Source organism: Otolemur garnettii, unplaced genomic scaffold (genome assembly GCF_000181295.1).
Source record: "Otolemur garnettii isolate 467f Iridium unplaced genomic scaffold, OtoGar3 scaffold00002, whole genome shotgun sequence".
Lineage (NCBI taxonomy): Eukaryota > Metazoa > Chordata > Mammalia > Primates > Galagidae > Otolemur > Otolemur garnettii.
In genome coordinates, this window is record NW_003852397.1 from 614,350 (window position 1) to 619,897 (window position 5,548).

A 5,548-nucleotide genomic window follows, 5' to 3' on the forward strand; every position below is an offset into this window, starting at 1 on the left:
AAAATAAGTAGAAACTTTTATTTCTTTGTGAAGCTTTTCAAAGCAACAGCCTAAGACTAATAGAAATTCAATTTAATTAGTAAGACTACATTACTACATTTTCAGCTACAGACACAAATATGTGCCCACAATTTGAGGCTATAAAAATTTTATATTGTTATTCGGAATTTTTATAGTTATGCAAAACTCCTTTATTCACATTGACCATAGCTACATACTTTTCAAAAGATGGAGCAGATGAGATTTCTATCAACTTTTCTGAAAGTAGTGAAAAGTCATCTCCCTTCATGTTAAGAAAAAAATTGTTATAGAAATAGTTAAGGTGGGAAAGGGTGTAGTACAGACATTGGGGATTTTAAAAAGATTTTTAACAATAGAACAATAGATTTTAACTATGGAACAATAGTCCCATAGTCTGGGGGAAAAAGAGATGGCTGAGATGAAAGTAGACTCTTTTAAAGAACACGTCTTCTGCCTGTCTACCCAGGAAGGCCTTGCTACTGTGATGCTCAGACCATCTCTGTTCAGAAACCCATGGGGTGGGGCGGGGTCTATGAGGAGCCAATAAGAAATAATCCAGACCCCACTCTTGTCAGACCAATCAGTTCAGGAGCCTGCATCCCACCTCTCTGCTGAGGACAAAGGAAAACCCCCAACAGTGAGCAATCAGTGGCAGGAAAAAGCTTTTGCTCTCTGGAGGTAATGTGTATTAATGAGGACTTACCATGCCCAAATGAGATATTGTTTAAGAAATACTTATGCACTTACTCACTTAACATCTTGTATGAACTCTGCTCACAGTGGAAGTCCAACATGAACAGGACAGAGTGGTCTAGTACCCATGTCATTCACACACTACTAGTGAGAGGCATGAGGTGAATAATATAAATGCATATGAAGCAAATTCTAGTGTTTCTGGTATAAATAATAGATTCTCTAATAGTGCCCTCACTATAAGAGTAATTAGAGGACTTCTTTTTGAATAGCATGACCGAAAGTTTCTCCTCTCAACCATGTCACATTTGAAAGTGACAGGTGACACTCAGCAGTCATCCTGAGACAACTGTCATAAATCCAGGCAAACCAGAATGTGTGGTTACCCTATCTTTAAACCTAATTTCAGCTAAACTGAAATAAGAAAGAAAAGACATCAATAAGGCAGAGACAAGAATATTCTAAGTGGCATAAAAACATCCGGGGTGAACAGAACTCTCTCTGTTTGAAAAATGGAAGAATGAAATTTGGCTAATTCAGCCAGTACAGAATGTCTTAAAGCAGAATTTGGTAAACTGTGGCCCTCAGGCCAAATGCCATGGATGCTTGTGTACAGTCACATTAGAACACAGCTACAACCCGCTGGTTTTCTCTACTTCTCTTTTGTGCTGAAACAGCAGAATGCATAGATATGCAGAAAAGATCACCAGGCCTAGATCTATCTGGCAGAGATGTGAGCTGCTACTGCCATCACTATTTATATGCCACCAAGTTACCACCACGTTACCCTCTGGACTCACCTTGGAGGTATCTGAACTGATCACACAAACCCTGGACAATGGCTCAGAGAACTCACCGGAGCCCGGATGGCTCCTGCCTTTCACCTTCAGTGAAGCCCCTTCCCTTTTCACTCTCAGACCTCATACACAGCCAAATCAAGGCATTTCACCTTTGACTTAGTTAATTTTCATAGATTCCAGATCTCTATTGAATTTACAGCATTTTCTCAGTTATGTGCCATTAGTCAACAAAATAACTCCTACCCTCTGCCCAACTCCTCAACGCTATTTACCCAGAAGTCTATTTATTTTTTCAATAATGTCAGACATTGCTAAAAACAAATACTAGTTGACTAGTTGCAGCGGAGACTGACTTGCAAAGCCCAAAATATTTGTGATATGGTCATTAATAGAAAAATTTGCTAATCTCTGATCTAAGGAAAGATTATCACGAAATGCATTTGGAGAGGAAGGTGTCCTGCTATTAAGACAGAAATATCTCCGAGTGCTCAAAGCAATCATTATTGCAGTGATCCAATTTGAATATCTATAATTATAGAATGAGAGAAGTAGAAAGTACCCTGAGAGAAAAATCTGCCATCATTATAAAAATGGATTATTCAGGTTGATAGGGCATTTTCCACACAATTCACCATTTGCTTTTTCCATTAGTAATTTCCTTGGATGAAATAGAACCTTTCATTTAAAATAGACCCATTAGTTATTTCAGCTCAACAATAAGCACATCTTGATAGCCTACAATGTCCTAAAAGATGGAATATATTAAAGAAAAACAATACATAAGTGATTATTATTCATATAATAATTTGTCTGTAGAATGGGAATAAGAAAGAGTAATACTAAAAAAAGAGAAAAGAATACAAATATCAGATATAATAATGTGCCAATTCAACCCAAATTTTGTGAAGAATGCAACATAATTTATAAATAATGACTCTGAGCCATCAGCCACCAGAATCATCAGGGATGTTTAGTGATGGTTGCACAGGAAGTGACATAATGCAATTCAATCAGAAAACAATCTTATCGTTTTAGGTTCTTTTCTTTAACATTTCTTATTTGACCTAGGAAAGGGGAGAAATGCAATACAAAGGATGAGAATACAGGTCATAAACATTGGAAAGACAGATAGCTTTAACGAAATGTAATTTCTATTTTGCAAAGAATAGCAAAAGAAAGTAAGATTAGACGTTTAATCCAGGAATTAAACTTTGAGAACTTGCAGCAAACACTTAGCAACTACTAGTTAGGAAATTATTAAAATAGACCATGGCTGTTGTCAAATAAAATCAACCCCACAGCTGCGAAATGTGTATGCACAAGAAGAAAGTCCAGACCAAACCTGATCAATTTACTGCATTTACCATTAAGACCGACTAAGTGAAGATTTTGGTGAAGTGTTAACCCTACTGTGTGCTTTAGGTGAAAAAAATAGAGATTCCTATCTGGACCAAGGACATCTCATCACATTAATATGAAACAACATACTTTTTATTTCAAAGCTCAAGTTTAGTAACTTTCAACAAATCCCTTTCTGTTGTTTCGTGTAAGTCCCGATTTTTAAAAAACTTCTGATGAATATGAAGGTGCACACAGTCAAGTTATATTGTTTGCATTTGTAAGGTGAAGTTTAAGTTGTGTCTTCACACAAGAAGTGTGTGCTCTACATCCTCACGTTATCCCCACTGGGACGGAACCCACCGTCCCCCACCCTGGCCCCATGTTCGTGGATTTCCTTGAGCTTTTCTCTCATGGGAGCATGTTGTTGTTAATCTACAAGTTTCAGATTAATATTGAGTATGTGTGATCATTGTCTTTCCATTCATGTGGTACTTTTCTCAGGGAAGTATTCTCCAAATCCATCTGAGTTGTAACAAAGGCTACAAATATCCATCTCTTTTAATGGTGACATAGTATTCCATGGTATAATACACCACAGTGGATAAGCCCTGAAGTATTGATAAGTATTGTTAGAGTAGGAGATTAGGAAACAGGGCTGAGCTAGATGCAGAGGATTACCCAGTGAGTGAACATGTTAAAGTAAACAACCCTCAGGCAGAATGTCACTAGGGGGGCAAATAACTGCAGGAAAGAACAGCTTTGGACACTTGTCACCTAACAAATTATAATGTCATTTGCATTGTGGTTGTAAAATTTCTCTGCCCTTGAAATCACCTTGAAATAACCATATGCTGTATGAAAATGGTAGGTAACCCAATTTTAGGAATTACTACCTGAATTCTTAGTAAAAACCAACCCCCTGACCTTGAATATTCCTCCCCTCAATTAGTAAGACTTCAAAAGACAAAAACCAACTTCCTTTCAGGCCACTGTCTCTCTTTAGAGAGTACTTTTACTTTTGATCTTTCGATAAAAATCTGCTTGCTTGGCTTATGTTGTGTGTTCTAAATTCTTGTCTTTCAAAGATCACCAAGAAGCTGGGAAAAAACCCTACTCACACTGCTAACAGGTATCTTGAAAGACTGGACAATCCTGTTTTACATATCCAGGTAATACCATCACACAAAGTTCTTTAATAAGGGTCATTTCCATCTGGGTTTGTATGAATTAAGTTAAATTTCCTGGCACACCCTTTTACTCACACTCCTTCGAGGCTTTGTTCTATATAGCTCTCAAAGACGGGAGTTCCTCCTTATAAATATTTAGGTCAAATTTCTTTGTAACTAAAATATTGTACTCCAGAATTAAATGACATGAAAATTATGTCAGTTGTTAATGTCTACCATAAAGTTGACTTCAAGCCTCCATCTGCTAGGAAGTGGCTTTTATTCAGTCTAGACCAACCCTACCAATGACTAGATTTTCCTCAAGAAATGAAAACTCATTGCCAGTGCATGTTAAATGATTGTTTCCAGAAACTTAGTACTGGTCTGATATATATAAAAACACCTATCATATATATATATATATATGTGTGTGTGTGTGTGTGTGTGTGTATATGTATATATATATACATATATAAAAATATTGTTAAAAATAACTCATCATATATAATAATATATAATAAATATAAATATAATAAAATATGTATATAATAAAATAACTCATCATATATATATATAGTGTTGTTAAAAATAATTTTAGCCTTATTGTTTTGCTTGTTTTTAGGGATACCCATAATTTCATGCTGATTTTATTATTTGTATGTATTCCATATGCTAGGAAGACATGGGAAATAAATTCGAAACAATTGTCCACTGATAATACTTGAACTTAAATCTTTCTTTCTCTTTGGACAGGAAAAATTACCTGTCACCTTCCTAAAACTATGTGCACTTCTGCTACTTCTTTTGCTTAACAATTTCCTCTACCTGCTATAGTGCCTAAGATCAGAGATGAATTTATAGGAATGAGGCGATTCTGGATATTTGTGGAAAGATTTAGACTGTGAATTAAGGTTTGTATCCAGAACAAGGAAAATAAATTCCATTGAAACCCTTAAATATATTTTAGTTCCAGCAAAATAAACATATATTAAGAGAGAAAATGAAGCCTTGATTACTAGGAATTCTCAGAAATACTGATCAGCTTACTTAGCTGAAGTGTGGCTGGAGTCCTTATGATGCCCTAGAAGCCTTCTTGCTTGTTCTAAATGTCTCACAATGCTGATCTTTGAGGAGGAATAAAAACTATTTAAAAACATATAACATTTGCCTAAATGTTATAGTTGATTTTGATATATTTTTAGTGTTACTAATTTTATTTTAAAATGATGAACAACAGGATAAACACATGGTATAATTTATTGGTGGACTTCATACCCATAAACCCTAAAAATGATAAGAATAAGTGAAATTTATAACTAAAGAGTGTGTAAATATTTGGCTTTAAATAACGAATTTTTAAAATGTATTGTACCAAATTTTGTTTTCTTTTCTAATGTTGGTACACTTGTATATTCAATTAATTAATATGTCCAGAGAGCCTACAATGTAGTAGTAAGACTTATGCGGAAAACGTCATTTTCTCTGCCCCCTAGGAGTTCAGAAAATTTTGGAAGGAATTAAAATATT